The 22578-nt window shown below is 45.3% G+C and overlaps 1 protein-coding gene across 2 annotated transcripts in view; it reads left to right on the top strand.

The window, feature by feature from the left end:
• The window catches only part of TENM4 (teneurin transmembrane protein 4), an 801941-nt gene that overhangs the window by 305781 nt on the left and 473582 nt on the right, over nucleotides 1–22578 (top strand). The window contains exon 4 of one of the 2 annotated variants that reach the window (XM_066369563.1): nucleotides 6679–6775. The exons of the other annotated variant lie outside the window; for it this stretch is intronic. The gene's annotated coding sequence lies outside the window, so the exon portion shown is untranslated. The remainder of the gene's footprint in view (nucleotides 1–6678; nucleotides 6776–22578) is intronic. 2 annotated transcript variants of the gene reach the window in all.

Below are 22578 nucleotides of genomic sequence, written 5' to 3'. Positions count from 1 at the left end.
GTTTTGGCGCTGTGTGTGAGAGAGGAGGCGAGCTCCTTGTCCGTGTCAGGATCCCTGCTCTGTAGCTCCAGAATGAATGCTCTGCAGAGAGATCTTGTAAGAAGTGAGTGGGTTTGCCTCCGCCTGAGCTCTGTGGATAGAAACTCGGGGGTGGGGGACAACTTCTCAGGTCCTCCCTGCCCCACTCCTCGTTCCCTAATGCAATATTCCACATAGTGCTTTGGTCAGAAGGTTTCTTCATCAGAAAGAGCTACTTTGGAAACTTATTCACTCAATAAGAATCACTACTTAGAGCATCGGCCTAGCGTGCAGAGGACCCGGGTTCGATTCCCGGCCAGGGCACACAGGAGAAGCGCCCATTTGCTTCTCCACCCCTCCGCCGCGCTTTCCTCTCTGTCTCTCTCTTCCCCTCCCGCAGCCAAGGCTCCATTGGAGCAAAGATGGCCCGGGCGCTGGGGATGGCTCTGTGGCCTATGCCTCAGGAGCTAGAGTGGCTCTGGTCGCAACATGGTGGCACCCAGGATGGGCAGAGCATCACCCCCTGGTGGGCAGAGCGTCGCCCCATGGTGGGCGTGCCGGGTGGATCCCGGTCAGGCACATGCGGGAGTCTGTCTGACTGTCTCTCCCTGTTTCCAGCTTCAGAAAAATGAAAAATGAAAAAAAAAAAAAAAAAAAAAAAAAGAATCACTACTATTTAGCCTGATCTGTGATGGTGCAGTGGATAAACCGTCAGCCTGGGATGCTGAGGACAAACCTTTGAAACCCCAGGTTTGCCTGGACAAGACACATACGAGGAACAACTACAAGCTGATGCTCCCCACTCCTCCTCCCTCCCTCCTCTGCCATTCTCTCACTCCCTCTCTTCTCTCTGAAATAAAAAATAAAATCTTAAAAAAAAAGAAGAATCACTAACATTCATTTACAAACCTTTTCTCTTGTAATTCCTCATTTAATCTTGTGAGGTAGCTACTTATTTACCAACACTTCTATTTTTTTTTTCTTTTTTGAGAGAGAGAACAAGAGAGAGAAAGACAGAAGGGAGAGAGAGGTAAAAAGCATCAACTCGAAATTGCTTTCACTTTAGTTGTGCATCAATTGCTTCTCATAGGTGCCTTCACCAAGGCCGTGCCAGGGTCTCCTTGCTCAAGCCAGCGACCTTGGGCATTTCATGCAAGTGACCTTTGGGCTCAAGCTGGAAGCTTTTGGGGTCCCTGTAGACAATTTCTTCATTCAAGCTGGCAACCCCACCCTGATGAGCCGGCGCTCAGAGCTAGTAACCTCGGGCTTTCAAACTGGCAATCTTAGCGTTCCAGGTTGACACTTGATCCACTGTACCACCACCAGTCAGGCTATCAAAACTTTGTAAAAGGGAGTTGAGGTGGTTGTTTTCATGGCACAACATAAAACAAAACCCACAAAGAGATTCTCTCTGACCCCAGTCCAGTCTTCTTCTAGTTGCATGACAGCCTCTCTTGGTTCCAGCCGTTGGTAGGGGCTGCTCACAGGCATCACAACAGACTTTTGTCTGCCTTTGGGATTTCCTGCTCCTCAGAAGGGTGAGTTCAGATGTATTCCTGGTCACTGGAAGGATGAGATGGGCCTTTTCAGAGCCATGATTCCCAGAAGCCACACTTCCCAGGAAGCTCTGTGGCACACACACCAGACATCAGCAGTTGGACGCCAGCCAGCATGAAAATCGTGGCACTGGAAGGGGCCAGAGGAATGTGGCTGGCTCTCAGCCCCTTGGTTTCCTATTCTACTGGAAAGTTGTGTTCATTTGAGCATTTAAACCAAAAATAAATTATTATAATCCATATGCTAATTATACCAGGCTAAAAGTCCTAGACGCTGTAAATTGCAGCCATGATATATCTACATGAAGTTTCTGGGAGTTTATTTTTAGCCATTCAGAGAGCGCTCTGTTTCCTAGAGGCTTCATTTGCAAGTCTAGAAGGGGACAAGGAAACTGCATCTGCTCACTCCTTGCCCTATGACTGGGATGGAGCCATTTACCCTCTGCGGTCCTCCACTGTGAAAGCAGGTGGTGGGAGGGGCTGGTTTGAAGCCCTGGCTATCATCGAAGCGCTAACTCTCATTTCCTGACTATGGAAACCAGAATGTGTCCAAACATGGTCTTTTCCTGCTGCCAGGTTCATCCTGCAGAATGTCAAAAGCTACCTCGCCACCGTGTAAACTGTGGAACACAGGCCTTCGGCAACCTCAGCCTCAGTGGACTCATGGTTCCCTTTTCCTGATTCTGTTTTCTTTTTTGCAGGGAGGGAGAGGTAGAAGAATTTTATATTTTCCATTTAGCACCTGCTGTGTGCATCACATACTGCTGGGTATTTGTGTTTGAGTGACTTCTGGTAGCCACCTCCCTTCAAGGCCAGCGCCATCCAGCTTCAGTAGGTCAATCAGTCATGGGTATTTGTGTGCCAGACACTGGGTATGGTTCTGAAAATCCCATGAAAGTGAAGTGGGTGCAACTCCCAGCATGAAGGAGGCCAGAGAGGGAGGGAGAGCATGAAATGGATATGTTGAAGTGCTTTTTGAAATGTGGTATGATGCATAGATGATGAAAATTCTGAAAGTCATCAGAGATATATGACAGATACATTATAGTGGGGGTCCCAGTTCATTCAGGCCTGGTTGGGATGGGGGAGAGAATTAGGAAAAGCATCAGGGATAAAGAGGTATTTGAGCTGGCTTGATGTATAAATAAGATTTAGAAATGTGGGGATTGGTTAGGGAAAATCAGACAGACCTGGTTTGGTAACCTTGGAAACCTCCCTCACCAGATCACAGTGATGGCTGTCCCTGGCCAGTCAGCATCCACAGTGCCTAGCAGAGCACCTTCCTTCCTGTACATCCTGACCAATAGCAAATTGTCTTTATTTTGACAAAAGTATGAGGTATTTTTTCAAAAGGAGAGCATTAAAAAAGTCTTTGAAACAATTCCTTTGTTTGGATAATGCTTATACATAGACTTCTGGATTAACATTCTACTGTGTTTTTCTTAGGTGGACAGATGGATGTGTGGTCAGAAGGATGAATGGATGATTTGGTATCTTTGTAGAGCTGCAAGGATGTTGGGCGGATAAAATGTATTATGCTCACTTTGTTAAAGATGCCATCGCCCAGGTGATATTAATGTGTGTTGGAGGCAGACAGGATCATTGTAGCCTGGGGCTTGGTTTTGGGATTAAGCCTCTCCCACCCGTCTTGATGTGGGGTGGTACAATCCAATCATGCCTCAGAGAAGTGACTTTGTATTAGAGACTTCCCTGTTATGTATATTGGATTAAGGGTTTGGATTTCTACACTATAAAATGGGGACGGAACGAGAGTTTGGGCTCTTGTTTCCTGAGGTTAGCATGAGAGAGCGGAGAGAGTAGAGCCAGCAGCTAAAGGAGGCCACGTGGAGGAGGCCAGGAGAAGCAGCCAAGATGGCGGAGTGCTGAGTGAGATGCCAGTTTGTGTAGAGTTTGTATCTGGGATAAGGAAGGAGATGGGGAACTGAGGAGAAGAAGGCTGGTGAGCTAGAAACCTTTGATTCTAGGAAACTCGGATAAGTCAGTGGCTTTGTGAGCACTGAGTGTGACTGGGTTTTGGAGCTCAGTGTGTATTTTTACTTGCCCGCCGGGTGCAAGGTAGGATTAAAGGTTATGGCCCACCAGTTTTTGGCTCCATGGTTTCTTTACCGACTGTCCGAATCCAATGCGAACCTGCATGGGCCGGGCTGCTCTGATGGTGGCCCTGGCCCTGGCTGCTGGCTTTACAAAGGAGATGAAAACAGTTCAGTGGGCTGGGATGGCGGGTCACTTAGGGGAAGAGGGACATTGGAGCTGGACCTTGAACAATGAATAGAATTTTCTCAGCACACTGTGCGGATAAAGACCTTTCATTCAGAGGAAAGCAAAGTGGAAGCATGAAACCCATGAACTTGTGGGAGATGGAGAGTCACAGAGGTCAGGGTTTAGGAGGGTAAAATAAGTCAATGGGTGGCTAAGAGCACAGGTTTTGATCAAATTAAATAGATAGTGGGTTGAGTCCCAGCTCTGCCTCATGGTAGCTGAGTGATCTTGGGCAAATTACATTCTTTTTCTTAGCTTTTCCTTTCTATCTGCAAAAATAAGAATATTAATAATACCTACCTCAGTGGCTATAGTGAAGACTAAGTGAAATAAAGGAGTATTTAGCACAGGGATTAATATACACTTAATAAATGGTATACTGCTCAAAAAATTAGGGGATATTTCAAAATGAATATGAAGCAATAAAAAAAGAAGCATCTGATTTTTTTTTTATTAAACAAGAACATCAGAAAAGCAAACGACAAGTCCAAGAAATTTGTTTGATAATGCAAATGAGATACAAAACCAACTTTTATTTTATTGGTGAAAATGCACTATACAAAAGGCTGAAAGTACTGGAGTATCTTCACGTTCCCTGATCCCCTAATTTTTGTGAGCAGTGTAGTTTATGATTCCTATTTCATTGAAGCAATTCTAATTAACTTATGAAAATGCCATTTGAAAATCACAGAATTTAAAGAGGGAGAGGAGAGGGGGTTCTTTACTCTTTCACATTTAAGGAGGAGGCAGAGAAAAAGGAACTAGCAAAAGAGCCAGAAAGCCCTTGGAGGAAAACAGGGTGAATCAGGCGAGGTGCTGTTATAGCTGCTGAGGCAGGAAAGCTTCCAGAGGAGGCAGGCACCCTGCTGGCAGATGACCCAAAGAAGCCACAGAGGATTGAGAAGTCTCTGGAATTTGCAGTGACAACATCATTATGATCTTGAAAAGTACATTCTGGAAGCCACCCTGCAGTGATTTGGGGGTTGGGGGCTTGGGATTGGAGGAAGCAAGGGTAATTCTTTCTGAGAAGGAGAAAAGGACTTAGGGTGCCTTGAGATCAAGGGCACAGGAGGAGTGTTGTGAGAGGGGGACTACTTGAACTAAAGCAGCATAGAGTTTCTCTGCCTTCCTAAACACGTGCCTCCAGTCGATAGGCAGGAAAATCTCTCTTTCTTCAAGATTCTGATACTCTTCAACCCATGACCCAGCCCTTAGCCTTAGCTCAAATTTGAGAATTGCCCTGCCAAGCAGATCTGCTCTGGATTTACTCCTATAATTGTATTTTTAAAAGAGTAGAAATTTAATAATATGTTGGAATAAAGCAGGTAAGAAATGGTGGAAGGTGATTGAGGATGATAACAAGGATGGATTTGTAAGACAGTAAGTAGACGGAGCTGAGTGGACGTGAAGGGGATGAAGAAGTAGTCAAGGAGGGCTGTGGGGTTCTGGCTCAGAGCGCCCAGTGAGTAACCACACCAGCTGGTGCGCATCGCTTCTCAATGTGGGTCCTCACCTCCACCTGGCTGGGTGACACCTCATGGTTTGCTGAGAGTTAGAAACCAAATGGCACACATGATCATAGTTTGGAAACTCAAATGCTTTATAAATGTAGAGTATTATTATTATTAATATTGTTATAAGTAAGAAATAGCACATCTGGCTTTCTTTCTCGTGCACCTCCCTCTGTTTTTGTCTGCACAGCCACTATGTCACTGTCATTCTAAATGGCAGGAGGAAGCTAGTATGTATTGCTCATGTAATCTTTAACAGATAAGGAAGGATGTTCAGGAAGGGGCGTTTACAGAAAAAAACCCCAACAAATCCAAGGTTACACCCAACAATTGGAGAATACACGTTCTTTCGGAACACAAATGGAACCTTCACAACAATTGCCTGCATCCTAGACTATAAAATATGTCTTAATAAATTTGAAGGGATCAGTATCGAACAGATGATGTTCTCACATCGCTGTCCAGTTGAGGTAGAACTCACTAAGAGAAAGATGAGTTTTTAAAATACACTGCTCACAAAAATTAAGGGATATCTTATCGCTACATATTTGTTTTGAAATATCCCCTAATTTTTGTGAGCAGTGTATATATGTATATTTCTATCTATATTTTGCAAAAACACTTTAATTCATGGTTCAAAAAAGAAATGGTGATAGAAATTATAAAACACTTAAAATCTAATAACAACAATAGTAAGTATTAAAGTTGTGGAACATAGCCAAGATAGTACTTAGGGGAAATTTATGACCCTAAATGCATGTATTAGAAAAGAACAGGGGCTGTTAATTAATGAATGGGCAGAGTATCCAGCTGAAGAACAACAGTAAACATTAATAAATAAGCTACCCCAGGGTCGTGCAGTTATCAGTGGTAGATCTAGGATTTGAACATAGATATGGCTGGCTCCAAACCCTCACTCTCTCCACTACATCATGAACATTTCTCTGTGCCATTTTCCGTAACATGCCCAGTGCCTAGCAATTCTGTTTCTCTGTAAGAGTCAAAGAAATGAGCCTATAGGGTAACTCCCTGGATCAAAGGTTGAGGAGTAATCTCATTCATTTATTCATCCACCCTTTCTTATTCATTCATTAAATATGTATTGAGCATTTGCTATGTGCCAGGTGCTGTGATCGCTACTTTAGGTGCCTTTTCTCTGAAGTTCCAAATCCAGTCTTCGGCCTGGGGCCAAAGCTGCTGCTGCTACCCACCCTTCCCCCCACCCCTCCAGCTGCCAGAGTCTTCTTATCTGCTGCTTGTCAGAACAGCATCTCATCAAAAATGACTGATTTCTCTCTTGTCTCTTTCAACAGGTAGACTGAAATTACCATGTGTCCAAATTAAAATTGCATACTTCAAGGATTATTTGAAGGACTATTCTTAGACCCTTTTAAGAAGATTTAAATAAAAGTGAGTTGATTTTTTTTTTTTACACTCAGAAAGTATTCATGATTTAAGTTAATGTTATGGGTGCTTTTTTCTCTGTCTTTTTCTTCAATATGCATTAGTAGGGAGACTTTATCTCTACTTATTTTATAATATTTTTCCCCCTAAGAACAATGAGTGGGGAGTACAAAATTACTGCTTGTCTTTCCTAGAAGATTTCAGTATATTTCAAAGCTTGTGGAATCTTTGATCTTTCAGGAACTTAGAGGCATGGACCATTTGATGGATGGATAGGTGGATGTGCAGAGGGATAAATGTAGATTGTAGATATTTGGCCTGTGCTTGACAACATCCAGGGACTGATTAGAAACGTGGTATTTCCCCACATTTAGGATTTTGGTAGAGTTCTCCCCTGTGCTGAATTTGAAATCCGCTCCTCCTCACATCTTGCCAAGCCTCTTTCTTCTTACTAGACAGTCCCGAAAATGGTTGAAGACAAAGACCATGTCTCTTTCTGAGACCTTTCCTTATCCTTTGTTGCTCCAGTTACTTCTCATAATTTGGTTTCAAGAGCAGCTCCTGCCGAATTCATCTTATTTCTAATATTGTAAATGTGTTCTTAAAAAAAGAGGTCTCAGCCTGGAGCACAGACAAAATTCTCCCGGTGTCCTGGACCCCCTGAGATCTGGGAGAGTCCAAGGAAGGGAAGCCCCGGCAACCAGACCTGGGTTCCAGTCCCCACTCTGCTCTCGCTGTGCTGTCAAGACAGTCCCTTCAGCTCTGAGCTCAGAGAAAACGAGGAGGATGGGACAAGATGGTCCCTAAGATGCCACCCACATCCAGAGGGACAGTGTGCTGACTCGGAGTAGTGATATCACTGCTTCTCACTGTCCCAGGCACTGGAGGGGGCCTGGCCTTGAGGATCAGTGGGACCTGAGTCCCATCCCAGACCTATCATGTGCTGACTCTGTAGCCATAGGGCTGTCACTTCTCCTCTCTAAGTGTCTCTTTCCTCATTTGTGAAATAAGGATATTAAGACACATGGTGAAGGATTGGTGGTAGAGGTGCGGCCGTGATGTGTGCGAAACACGTGGTAGCTACCTTGCTGGAGGTGTTCGGTGAATGCCAGTCCTTAATCATGACAAGGGTGTCTTGCCTTTAGCAAGAGGAGAAGGGAAGGGATGGAGAAGACTCTAATAAGTGGAGAAAAGAGAAGATGTGGGCATGACTATTAGGGACAGGCGAGAAGTGTTACCCTCGCATAAACTCTCATGCAAACACAAGCCCAACTCTGGAAAGTTCATGAAATTAATACTCTGCTCAGAATCAGGTAAGGAAGGCGTGGCTGCTATGAAATATACAATTAAAGGGGAAACTTTTAGGGTGAATCTGAGGACCGACACAAATTCTGCCAACCTCCGGCTGTTGCCACAGCTACCGTCTTGAGCAGGAGGATTGGTGTCTCCAGAAAGCAAGGCCTTAGAACCCCGCTGGCCCTGGGGGACCTTGAGAGTCATCAAATATTTATAAATGCTCAGAAGGTTGGTTGTGAGGGTCAGATGAGAGGCGGAGGATGAAAGGGACTTATAAACTGTGAAGTGCCCTGCACATACATGTATGTTTATATTGTTTGTGTATTACGAGTTGTTTCAATCCTTTGGAAATCAGGAGATAGGATAAAGCTCGGATGAGCTGAGTGTGTAATAAACTGGTAGAGTCCACATGAGTAAAGCAGCATGTGTGTGTGCACGCATGGACATGCCTGTGTGCCTGGGGGGTATTTCTGTGTGCAAGTGTGTGTGTGTGGGGGGTGAGAAACACAAAGATTGACAGAGACAGTGAGAGAGAGAGAGAGAAAGAGAGAGAGAGAGAGAGAGAGAGAGAGAGAGGACCTTTCAGCCCTTTGGATGTGGTCACCACTCTTTACACAGTGAGTAACTGGTTACCTGGAAAGAGTATAACATGACAATGAAAACACAGGCCATGGGGTCACTGACCCTCACTCTGTAACTGACCTTGGCCACATTTTTTATAGTTTCTACAGCCCCTTTCTTCATGGAATTTGAAGTCTGTGGACAGGGCTCGTCTGAGGAGTACGGAGGGTGCCGCACAATAAATACCTCCCACTGAGATAGCACCCAGACGTGTGTGTGCACTTCTCCTGTGGTGAATGGATTGGGTGGAGTTCAGGGAAGGTCATCTTGGCCTGTTAGCTAAAAGGAACCTCCGGAGGTATCTCTGACTCCACAGGACCATCTCCCTGAGGGAGTGCAGCCTTCATGAGGGAACACACACTCTAGCCCGGCTCAAAGGCCTAATTCCAGAGGTGTCCCCACAACTCAGCTATACTTCTGTGTCCCCTCCCTCGTCTGGGCTGCGGCTGGCAAAGTGTACATTCAGGAGAACAGGGAACTATGTTGTTATTTAAGGTGTGGAACAGGATTATTTTTTAATTTGGAAATTAAATATAGCGAATATAGTGGCCTTTGTTCTCTGGACAGTTGCTGACTACACATAGAGGGGTGCTGCTCCAGGCTCATGCTGCTGTGGATGCCACTGGCCAGAGGGTACCCTTTCGGGGGTATCCAGACCCCTGCAAGACTGCATAATCATGTCTGAAGTGTTTTTCAAACTGTGTCTTGTTATCCATCAGTGGGTCATGAAATTAATTTAGTGGTTCACAATCATCATGTATTTAAGTGAAACAGAGTAACCCAATAATCCATAGAGTGGGTGAAGATATTTACATTATCTATAGTCAACAAAGATCTCATATCCAAAATATATGTAGTATGAAAATAAAAGAAAGAAAGGAAACTTCTACAAATCAGTAAGAAAAAGACAACCTAATAGAAAAATGGGCAAAATGCTCAGTTACTTTACAAATGAGGATTCTAAATATACAATAAACCCGTGAAAACATTAGTTATCAAAGAATTGCAAATGAAACCTACAATGAAATGCCACTACACACCTATAAGAATGGCTAAAATGAAAACGATGACAATACCTAGTGTTGGCAAAGATGGGAAGCAACATACACCATGGGTTGAAGTGTAATTTGGTATCATGACTTCGGAAAACTGTCTGGCAGTATCAACTAAAGCTCAGCACATCCCTACCAGCAAGTCATTTCTAGAGACACACCCATGACCCAGGCACACACTTGTCTTCCAAGACACACGGTCATCGACAGTGGAAGAGAAAAATATGGTATATCGACACAGTGGAATATTGAATATTGCAATATCAGTGATCCTCACCAACATATTGCCAAAAGAAAAAGCCAGGCATGAAGAAACTTTTTGAATCTATTTATGTAAAACACAAAAACAGACAAAACTAATTTATGTTGCTCTCCAGTCAGAGCAGCGATTGCCCTTGGGGAGGAGTTGGCACATGGGGGCAAACAGGAGGAGGCTTTAAGGTACTGGCAACATGCTGTCTTTTTTGATCTAAGGGCTGGTTTTCAATTTGTCAGAATATATCAAACTCTTCATTTCTGACACGTACAATCTACCAATGTCATGCTTTCATAAAAGTTTATAAAATGAATTTCAAAAAAACCAGAAATATACAGCTGGTATCAAGGGGAAGCCTGAGCTGCCTGTGTGTGCTGCTCTATGTGAGTCACAGTCCAAAATCACTGAAAGCCACTGATGTGATCGAGCCCTCTTGCTTGAGGCTGAGGAATCTGAGACCCAGCGAAGGGGGTTCAGAGCAGAGCTGGGAAGAAGACTCAAGGTCTCCTGCTGGCTCTGTGTCTCCCGGTTGCCACCCCCTCCCCCCGGGTGGAATGGGCATTCAGTTGAGTGAGGCTCAGTCTGGCACCTTAAGTCTCTGGGAGGCAGCCCGTGCTTTTGGTCCAAGGGGAGCGATTGTTTTTCCACTCACAGACGGTTCCTGCCGGAGGCCCAGACACCTCTGCAGGGGCCCGGCTCCAGCCCCCCATCCCCTCCCTCCTCCTTCCTGCCTCTTCTGCCTGACCTGCTTCCCTCAGACCTCCGGAAGCACCATTTCACTCAATCGTGTTTTCGTCTGTGCGAAATGACTGTCATGCCAAAGCTGTTTTATGGTTGAGAAGTTAGAAAACTGTGAGGCAAGTGCATTGGGAAAATACAATCTGACAATGCATACTTCGGTTCTAGCTTTGTGCTTTTATTTTGTTATAAAAATGTGAGTCCACCCAGCAGACCTTTCCCGCAGGAGGAAGGGGCTGCCGGTCTCTGAGGGTGTGACAGAAGCAGGCAGCAGCCCTGTCCCCTCCGGGCAGAATATCACAGTGGAGGAGACAGCTGTGTGGGTTTTAAAAGGTCGAGTGTGAACCTCACACAGGACCTGGAACTAATTTAAATAGGCGGGTTATATAACATCAATGACTTTCCGCTCTTTCCACTGTAGCCCACGGCACAAAATACATGGGGTGTCTTCACGCAGGACGCATGCACACCACACAGGGAGGCAGGTACAGTTTAGGATGTAACAACCCAGGCCACCAGGATGGGCACCTAGCCCAACTTTGGGGGGTGGGGAGCCAGGGACAGCCTCAGAGAAGGTTCATAGAAGCCAAGAGATTTGAGCTAAGGATTAAAGAAAGGGAGACCACAGAGGCAAGATTGCTGGGAACTCAGCAGTGAGGACCCACTGTTGAAAGAATTTGTTGCATTCTGGAAACTGCAGGAGCTCCATCACATCCTAGCTAGTTCCTTGGACAACTTAACATTTCTGTGGCTGTAGAGTTAAAGTTAAAGGAATGTGTAGGGAGGGGAGGGGTGGATCCAGAAGAGGTGGACAGGGGCCAGGAGGTGAAGGGCTGCATCGTGCCCTGACAGGGAGTGTCCCGGGTGAAGAGAAACCGACCCTAAGATTCAGACAGTCGGGAAGTGGCCGTAACCTTGGAGACAGGCTGAGATTCAGACACAGCTCTGCATGTTGATGCGGTGCCAGAATTTTGTTTGCAGCATGCACTGGTGCCCTTCCAAACAAACAAACAAACACACAAACTTTCGGAGAACCACTCTGATCTGGAGTGTGTGAGTGAGACGAGAGAGCCCAGCCTCGAAGTCCCTGCCAGTGGCCTGACAGGTCAAAACCGAACACAGATTTGACATAGATTTTCACTGCTTCTTTGGCTTCTAATTTCTAAACATCAAGTGACAAGGTAAGGTTTTCTTTTAAATAAAGAATTTGAAATCAAATTTGTAAAAAAATTGACATAGTAGTTGTTATTTTAGGGTAAAATGTCCCAAACCTTGTTCTAGGATACACCAGCCTACAACAAGTTTTTTTTAAGGAGCAGGGTCTCCTTTTGAGTGAGCCGAGTGCTGTGCACTGAGTAATTCCTGGTAGACATCGCTGCCACCGTGCTCTGAAGGCTCTGAGAAGTCCTGCAGTGGGGGGGGGGGGGGCTGACATGTTGCAAATTTATTTGCATGCCTATTCAATCCCTCTGTTTTTCAGAATTTGAAAACTTCCGTCCTAGAGAACGGCCTGAGGTTGGTTGGGAGTTCTGAGGGAGGACAAACGGGCTGTCCTGTGACAGCACAGGGAGAGCTTCGTGGTGAAGGGAGGCTCCTGTGTGCATTATATGAGGCCAGGCTGAGCCTAGCACAGGGTCTGGCCCCTAGCAAGTGCTCAGTAAATAATTGAAGGAACAGCTGCTGTATTTGCTGGTGAGGAGAGTCCAGCGTTCTCAGCAGAGCCTGGAGACAGAGGGTACACCATGCAAGTGTGCCTTTGGCAGTTCAATGTAGGGTCTCTTTTCTCCTACTTGACCCTCTCTTGACTTTGTTTTTGGGAAAGGCAGAGTGGTTTCCAGTCACACACATTGGAGCTATACTGCCTGGGCATGAATCCCAGCTCCATCACATCCTAACTAGTTCCTTGGACAACTTAACATTTCTGTGTCTCAGCACCATCATCTATAAAATGGCTTAAAAACAGTGCCCGGCTTAATAGCACCAGGATTCAGTGTTAATATAGGCATGATCCTTAGGGCTCTGCAGGTGCTAAGCACCAGCATTTGTCGTTGTCTTCAAGTGGTTACCTCCCAGGGCCTTTGTCCGAGTTCCCTTTCCCAGTGTTCCCAGCAGTCTGCAGTTCTCATATTCCAGAGCGAGGGTACCTGCACATTTGTTTTCCCCATCAGTACTGGGAAGGGCCAGGGTGGTGATGCTTCCTCATTTACAAGCATCAGGGCTGTGGGAGGTAAGGCTGAGGTTCCATTCCCGGTTATTGGAGCTCACCCACTCTGGCTGGGTAAATGTTTCTGAGGGAGGTCAGCACATCTATTATGAATGTACTACAAACAGTTGCTGTACTTCCAGAATCGCTTCTGCCAGCAGATGATCTTGTAGGACATGCAGAGTTCTCCTGACCTTAATGCTTTCCATGGGGTGTGGTGGCAGTCAGTCCCTCCTGCCTTGGTCACCCTGGGGAAGACGGGCAGCTGGGTGAGCAGCAGGCAAGGGTGCACGTTGGAACCTGTGGGATGCTGATAATGGAGCCGGAGAAGTCTTGTTCTTTGCACCTGCTACTTTTTTAGCTTCACACCTGGATTATGGGCCAGAAACCAGGTGCCATCTTTAAGAGCACCTTCTCTGTCATGGCCCCATATCCAATCAGTCACCAAGTCCTAGTGATGTCATCACCGAGACCCCCCAGATGCAATCCCTTCTCTCTTGTACTGCCACCATTCAGCTGGTCCATGTTCCCAGTCCCAACTTCCCTGGTCACTAAATCAGAACCGCGGCTTTGGGTTCCTGTAGAGCCAGCTCCCCTTTTGAATCACTTTGAATCTTTAAATTACCTTTTCTGGTCTGACTTCTCTGCTCTGTATTCCCATGAGGGTAGAAACCAAGTTCGTCTTGGTAATGGTGCTTGACAAGTAAACACCTCCTCCCAGGTGAGGACAGACAAGAGTGTTCTTTTCTTTTCTCCCTTCCTTCCTTTCTCCCGTTTTTCCCCTCCTTTCTTTCTTTTTCTTAATTACAGTTGGAAGGGGACTAGATGATTACCTAGTCAAGTTGTGTTCTCTAGAGGAACCTCATTGTCACTGTGGGAGGAAAGGAAGCAAAATACCAGGACCCTGAGCCCCTGGCCCCTCACCAACCCAGAGGCTAACTTATCTCCCTGAGACATTAGGATTTTACTTTAAATTTTTGTGAGGGATAAAGAAAAGTGGTTCTTCTATAATAGAAGGTTTGGAAAATACTGATCTATTATCTTTTTTTGTTAATTTAAGTTGAATTTATTGGAGTAACACTGGTTAACATAATTATAAAGGTTTCAGCTGCCCAGTTCTACAACACATCTCTGTACACCATATTGTGTGTCTGATCTGATCTCGTATTCTCATTTGTCAGTGCCAAGTGTTCTGCGTATATTTAATCATAAAGAAGATATAATCCTTAATTTATAGATTCAGAAACTGGTGGCCAGAGAAGTGAGGAAACTTGTCCATGGTCACACAGCCAGTGTGTCCAGAATCCTCATCCAAGATTGTCAGACTCCACACTCTTTCCACTGTCACCTGCTGCCTCCCCAAAACCTGGCCTCCAACAAACAGTGGCTTCCCAAGCCAGCCTCTCAGTCTGGCCCAGCAACCGGAGACAGATTGTTGGGATTTAATTGGGCACCACTTGCTCAGAGGGATAGGGCTTCATGCCTAGGGTTTGCTGGCTGTGAGATGCTAATTAGAGAGAAACAATGTCCCTTGAAGCCAGAGAAAGAGCTGTGGTGCTTTATGCCTAAAATAATGCTATCCAGGCTAGGGGCTGTGGGTCCCCAATACCTTTAACACAACGTGGGTTTTCTTTCCCATGTGTCAAGAATTTCTCCCAAGGAATCCAAGACAAAGTAACAACCCAGGAAAAGAAAAGTATGCTCTAGATTGTACAAGAAGACAGTGTTGGTTTTATATTGAGCTTCAGGGTGATTCTTGTCTTTCCTTTGTCCCCAAGCCCAGATTATTTTGACATTAACTTTAGGGTGAAGTCTGGCTTATTTAAACCTCGCCAAGACTAGAATGGAAACAGGAAAGCTGAGTTCTTATCCCAACTCCCTCAAGAACTCACCATATGACTCCGGGCACTTCACATGGCCTCTATACAGCTCAGTCTCCTCATCTTTAAAATTAGAGTGTTTGAACCAGATGAGCCTGCCCACCATGACAAAGGTAACTACAATGCTGACTCTGCAGTGTTTTAATTTGCAGCATTACTTTCTGAGTAAACTCAGCTTCACCCCTACTGCTATGTGACCTTGAACAAATTGTGGTCAGTTTTATCATCTGCAAAATGGGAGAATAGTGAAGGTGATCTCAAAGATTTGTTGTGGAGGTTAACAAATAAAACACTTAGAATAATGCCCAATGCATAGTTAGTTATTTAGTTACTTACAGTGGTTATGGTCATTATCATCTCCATTCATGGAACCATGTATGATGATTCTACACTTCTTTTTTTCTAGAGCATCCCCAAATGTCCCAATGATTAGTGTTTATCCTTTCAGCTTTCATTGGCTGAGAAAATGTATCATATAATGACAAAGTTTCTGTGGATTCAGTAATGTTTGATCTCAGTGTGTATTCATCAGAACAGTTGCTATGTATGGTGTGTGAGACATCGATTCAGTTACAGACAATGCGTGGTGAGCCAACATACAGGTTCCAGGTTCTGCAGGTAACAGTATGTCCCCCAGTTGGAAACCTCTGATCTGGATTATCGCTGTTTCCTTCAGCATGGTCATGACCCGTGATAGGCACCAAGTCCGTGTTTGAATAAACAAGCCCCTGGATGGACGGAGGAGTCTGCTTTACATTTGCCTCATTATTTGAGCAGAATAATAACTGTGCATCTGTGTTAATGTGTGTGTATCTATGAACATTTGCAAAGAAAGCCCCAGCTCTTTCTGCCCCAGGGAAGAAGATGGTCATAGTTACATAGTTTGCATATTCCCCCATGTTTTAGTTTACAAAGTCATTTTCACTGGATTCCTTTCAGCTGTCTGCAGTTGACAAAAGATAAGCATTCCTTCTGCCTCTCCCATGCCTTCTACCTCCAACAATGAGGGCTTTGTGCTGGGAAGATTGCTATGGATGCCTCTTTCCCAAGGCCCCACTGCCTTGTCTGGCTTCCATCAAAAGGATTGACGGGGGATGGGACGCAGACAGTTGAATTCAGGGAGCAGTGCCTATGGCCTGGTGCCAACTCAACAAGGCAGGCTAGGGGAGATAATTCAATATCTGTCCTGGGATATAGGCAGGCTGATTACCTGAGCTGGTTTATCCAGCTATCTGCAGCCAGTGCCCTGGAAATCATCAAGCTCTGATACCCCAGACCTTTCCCCTCAGGGCCTGGGAGAGGATGGGTGGGAGATGGCAGAGGATGGGTGGCTTATCTCCTGGTGTGGAGAATTTCACCCCACAGGGGCAAAGGGCTGCTGTGGCTACTGCGTCTCAAGGCTCCAATCTACTAATGAGATTAAAATGCCAAAGGCCTGCCTCTGTACACACTTACTTAAGAACACAAGGCTTGAGCTGCTTAATGAGTTAGAGACCTAAGAAAGGCCCGGGCAGGCGCCTGGTGGATGCCTCGTTGATTAGAATACTGAATGTGTCACCCTTTGAAAGCCAGCAATTGCTAGAGAGCAAACCCACGATGGAGACTTCCTGGTAACCCTTACATTCCCACTATCCCCACATGTTTAGAGATCAGTAAGCCTACATGGGTAAAGAGTGCTTCCGAGGATGATTTTAATTGGAGGCAAGAACAACAATGATGCTTACTGCAATAATAAACAACCGTTATCACACCTGGCTGCCCACCAGACACACCTCTGGGTTTCTTTGGGGATGTTTTGTTGTTATTTTGAAAATACAGGCCCCTGGGCCCTACTGGTTTCATTTCTCTAGACTTAGATGGAGGACGAGGAACCTATATGCTTAACAAATATGCTGGATTATTCTGAAGTTCCTGGCTGAGGTCATGCTTTGGGAACCGCTACTCTGAAGGGTGAGGGCATGTTGGACCCAATTGACATCTGTCACTTCCTAAACTGTGGGGCTCATGCCTCTTGCTTAGCCTTGCAATATCAGGTATACCTTTTTTAAAAAGGGGATTGGTTGGCACAGTGGATAAAACACCAACCTGGGATGCTGAGGTTACCTGTTTGAAACCCGAGGCTTACCCAGTCAAGGCACACATGAGAAGCAACAACTACAAGTTGATGCTTCTCCCTCCACCCCCTGACTTTCTCTCTCTCTACCCTCTCTCTGAAATCAATAAATAAAATCTTAAAGAAAGAAAAAAGGAGGGGGGTTAGGTAAAATGGTCAGCCACGATGGTAAATAGTATAATGATTCCTCAAAAAATTTAAAATAGTATTACCATGTAACCCAGCAATTTCACTTCTGAATATCTATCGTAAGAATTGAAAGCATAGACTTAAAGAAATATTTATACACCCAGGCTCACAGCACCATGATTCACAATAACCAAGAGGTGGAAGAAACCCAAGTGTTCATCAACTAATGAATGGATAAACGGATGTGGTCTATACATACCTTGGGATGATAGTTAGCATTTAAAAAGGAATTCTGACACATGCTGCAACATAGATGAAGCTTGAGGACATTATGTTAACTGAAATAAGCCAGTCACCAAAGGAAAAATCCTCTATAATTCCACTTATATGAGGTACCTAGAGTAATCAAATTCATAGAGATAGAAAGTAGAATGGCGGTTGCCAAGGCCGGGGGAAATGGAGTTATTGTTTAATAGATAGAGTTTCAATTTTGCATGGTGTAACAAGTTCTGGAGAGGGATGGTGGTGATGGTTGCCCAACAATGTGAATGCTTAATGCCACTTATCTGTACACTTAAAAATGGTTAAGAATGGTAGATTTTATGTCATGTATATTTTAGCACAATTAAAAAAGGGATTAGTGACATCTTCCCTCCAGAGTCATTCCAAGAATTCATTATGTAGTGTCTGCAAAGGACCCAGCACAATGCCTGACATACACCATCAATGTTCCTATCCCCTTTGTCATTTACCAACTCCTTTTATAATCTCCTTCTTCTCCTGGGGCTTGTCATCTATGTTCCTTGCAAAGCTATGTCTGAAGGGAAAGTGGAAAGGGAATTAATGTTTGTTGAGACCTAATTATGAATGATCTCATTTGACCCTCACTTACCCTTGGGAGTTGGGTATTCCCATTGTACAAATGAAGAAACTGAGGCTTAGAAAGGTCAGATGACTCATGTCAGACCATAAAACTCAGTAAGGCAGAGTGAGACTTACCTTACCACATCCTTGTAAATGGCTTTTGACTGAGAGATGACAGGTGAGGGTGGCCACTGCTCTCCAGGGAGAAAGGACTAAAAGCTACATTTGCTGATTGACTTTAATGTCATTTGAGGCAGTGGAAAGTTTGATTGAGCATCTTCTCCAGAATCCTCCAAGGAAGCAGAGCCTTGACTAAGCCAAGGGTGTGATTGATCCTCACCTGGCACTCAGAGCCAACCCCCTGAGAGCCCTTCTCATCTGAGTCACTGTCAGGCAAGACCCACTGAGGCTCACAGCCTAAGTGACAACCTCTGCTAGAGACTGGGCTTCTTGCACATACCAGGACTACACATCAGCCTCGCAACTTCCCCAGTTGCCCACTGGGCCCAAGCAGGGAAGATTTATACCACTCATGTACAAAGGAATGCAGATTGCCCTCACAGCACATCTCACATGTGCCTGGCTCAGAGTTGAAGACCAAGCTGATGAAGGAGAAACCCATGTGGATACAGTGTGATCAGGATGCCAGGGGTGTAGTTACTGCCAAAGACAACATTAAGGTGAGGGTCCCCTTACAAATGTGTGAGTTGAATTTGATAGTAAATTGAATAGCTGCACTATCAATATCAGCATCGTAGCAAAATAAGTAGCTCCATTGGATAGCTGAATAAAATGGTGGTGATGATGATGGTGGCAGTTGGTGGTGATGAAAATGGTAAAGGTAACTCTAGTAGCTGACCTGGAGAATAAAATTGCATCACCTAAAAAATAAAAATTGTACTGACATGTGGATCAATGCTAAGCATTTTACACAAATTTCCTCTGTTTCCCCCCAAGTCCGTGAGATATAATCATCTCAGTTTTACAGGTAAAGAGACAGGCCAGAGGACCCACACATCCAAGGCAACGCAGCTGATATTGATCTGGAATTGGAACCTGAGTTCTACCTGGTCCCAGACAATGTATTTTCTGACTCCAGCAAATTTACTATCTCGGAGCTAAATAAGGGTTGATTATTTGTTTTCAGAAACAGAATCATTTACTTGCTCTACAGCAAGAGCCCTTTGAAAAGCAACTCTCACATGGTGCATTTAGCATCAAACCCTGATAATAAAGATGCAAGTGAGGCAGATTGTTTTTAACAATAATCCTTCCCATCCATGTGGCTATACTATTATTTCAGAGCCTGGTCACAGGTATTATGTTAAATACCAACTTGACTTAGACATAAGCTTGCCATTCTTTTCTCTTTGACAATACCTTCTCTTAGGTATCTGTCAGTTAAACAAACAGGCTTTGGTGTGAATTTGAATCCCAGCTTTACCACTAACTAGCTGTGTAAGCTGTGTGAGACTTAACCTCTCTGAGTCTCAGTTTCTTCATTTGTAAAGTAGTCATCATAATTGGGGATTTATACACAATGCATGTGAAGCTCTTGTGTTCTCCATTTGTCTGTCTCTCAGTATCCTCACCTTGATCATGGGGTTTTGGTGTCCTGAGCAGGTACCTTGGAATTCCCTAATAGAAAGAGCATTTGAAGCCAGCTAGAAAGTTGGCAAAACCCTCCATCTGATGCTAGAAATCTTCAGGACCAAAGACAGCTGGGTATTGCAATTGGGATTTCAAGTACGAAAAGACCAAATCAAGTTTATTGAAATGATTCATGGGAAATGAAAACCCAAGATAGTCCATTGTAGTGGAAACGGAAGAAAAATTACTAAGGTAGAGTCAATATAATGTTCGAGGGTTAGAGAAAAAGATAAAGAGATGATTCAAAGTTGACTAAATGCTAGCCTCTCCCAACCCCTTCCTCCGTCTACCCCAGGCCTCTGTGGCAAATGTCACTGTATTATAATTGTGTCTGTGCTTGCTCTTCCACATTTCCATTACCCAAGTGCCTGTCCACTTCCCCTCAGGGCCTAAATCTAATAATGAGGCTCCCTCTTCCACCCTACTGACTCCCTTATTTTTTCTTCATAGCACTACCCAATGTAGATAGATAATTATTGGTTGATTGTGGGTCTCCCCCAACACTACAGCTCAGTAGAGAAGGGATTTGGCCTGCTTTTTTTTTTTTTTTTTTTTTTTTTTTTTTTTGTATTTTTCTGAAGCTGGAAACAGGGAGGCAGTCAGACAGACTCCTGCATGCGCCCAACCGGGATCCACCCGGCACGCCCACCAGGGGGCGATGCTCTGCCCATCCGGGGCGTCGCTCTGTCGTGACCAGAGCCACTCTAGCGCCTGGGGCAGAGGCCAAGGAGCCATCCCCAGCGCCTGAGCCATCTTTTTGCTCCAGTGGAGCCTCGGCTGCGGGAGGGAAAGAGAGAGACAGAGAGGAAGGAGAGGGGGAGGGGTGGAGAAGCAGATGGGTGCCTCTCCTGTGTGCCCTGGCCTGGAATCGAACCCGGGACTTCCGCACGCCAGGCCGACGCTCTACCACTGAGCCAACCGGCCAGGGCCTTGGCCTGCTTTTTTCACAGCTGTATTCCTAGAGCCTAGAAGGGTACTCAAGGTGTTCAGTGAACATTTGCTAAGTATCCCCTGGCTATCCATATCTGCAGGCTAAACACATCTAATTCTCATAGTGTGGTTCCCTAACATCCAGACCACAGCCTTGAAGACCCTCACCTGACACAGCAATGCCAATGGTTGCTGGCGGCATTGTTCTCTTCTGAATAATTGGGCTGTTGTTTCTCTTGATGAAGACACTCTGATGAACAGGACCAGATACATAAATTGTGGAGGCCAATGCAAAATTAAAATATGGAGCCCCTTGTTGAAAAATTACTCAGAATTTTAAGATGGCCATAGCATAGCATTCAAGCAAGCATGGGCCCTCTGAGTACAGGGTCTTGTGTCACGACACGGGTCACAAATCCATGAAGTTGGCCCTTTGCTAGGGACCAGATCATAGAAGGTTGTAAATACCAGGCTTCAGGTTTCTATTTTATGTAGAATTTAAGGAACTACAGACAAATTTGGAACAGAGGTGACAATGAAAAGTTTACTTTATTTTTTCCTGACCGTAAGTTAACCTATAGTGAAACTTTGCACAAGTAAAAAAGGTATAAAGCCTTGTAAATCTCCTCCTCCTCCTCCTTCCTCATGCCCCGTGGGTCCCAAATCTAAAAGTGACCGGTGAACACATGGTTAATTTTCTTCTCCTGTTCTGAGGGGTTTTTTTTTATGTAGTATAGTTAAGATAATACTTCAGCTACAACTTGAAGCCCTGCTTTATTTTTCCTGACATTGAAAGAGGAGGAGAGGGACTCCTTTAATGCATGCTTAGGCAGATTGGCCAGGAGGCCGGTTTAGAGTGGATGGGGTACAGGGTTGGCAGCAAGGATTAAAATGGAGGCAGACAGACTAGGTTCCAGGAAGAGAGAACCAAGGAGGCCCGGGCCTACGGGTTAAGAGTGGAGGAACAGTTAGGGAGCTTGAGGCACCCTGATGGGAGGTGTCCTGAGAGAAGGGTAAGGTCTGGCCAGGGCTTTCAGGGATTCTGTGGGCGACAACAAGCACTGGAGTCATTTCTGAAGCACAGTTCTTTGGCTCCTCCTCTCTCAGGCTAGACCAGTCCTCCCTCCCTCCCTCACCCCCTCCCCTAGGGCTCAGTCTCTGAAAGCTGGCGGGGATAGAGGGATAGACAACCTTTGACGATAGGAGAGAGCAGGCCTGGAGGGGGTCAGGGTTCTCAGGGTCAGGGCAGAGGCCTCAGGGTTTACGAGGCCCATTTTGTTGGTGATCTCCAGTGCCTGGGCCAGCAAAGGGGAGAGTTAACATTGTCATTGGATCCTTAATTATGCGTTTCATGAATTTTCATGTTTCCGCTTGCAAACTTAGTGTTGCTTTCTCAGTGAGTTATTTTTTTGTACTTGAGCATAAGAGCCTTGTAATTACAGAGTGTTGTGGATTGCAGAGAGTGATTAAAATGGATTTCATGAAATCTGAAGCAGCCCCCTCTCTCACACACACGCACTCACACATGCACACGCGCACACCACTAACACCAGTCTAATAGGTGGGGGAGCAACTCAGACAAAGTCCCACAGGGTTCAGAAGATCAGGATATAAAGGACAGGAATTTTCTTCTCCATGTTTTTCTTCTCTGGGTCTTGGACCAACTCCAAGGCAGCCCTCCCCCTTTACTCCCTCTGCCCACCCTTCCTCCTCCTCCTCACTTTCCTGAGTGCCGTCCAGCTGTATCCCTGACCCCAGCTGGCTCTGGCTCCTGAGGCTTCATCACTCCACAGGCACTAAAGCAAAGACTAGACTTTCATCTTTGCTTGTGTACTACCAGTTAGTGTGTTTCATTGACCTTTGGGCAGCCCACACTCCCATCTGAGAGGGTCATTCGGTTTGAATAGCGGCCTGAAAATGGCTGAATCCAGTGGTGGTATAAGAATTCCACTTCTGGAGTCGTGCCCTCCTAAGACAAGTTGGTGCTTGATGGGAGCAAGATCTGCTCTTGAGCTTACTCGGCATCGGGGACAGCTGGCCGGTGCCCGGAGTGGGACGGGGTAGGGGCCAGGGTGGC

This window comes from Saccopteryx leptura, chromosome 1 (genome assembly GCF_036850995.1).
Source record: "Saccopteryx leptura isolate mSacLep1 chromosome 1, mSacLep1_pri_phased_curated, whole genome shotgun sequence".
In the NCBI taxonomy this organism is placed as follows: Eukaryota; Metazoa; Chordata; class Mammalia; order Chiroptera; family Emballonuridae; genus Saccopteryx; species Saccopteryx leptura.
The sequence above is the reverse complement of the archived record's forward strand: the minus strand, read 5'-3'. Positions and strand labels throughout refer to the sequence as shown.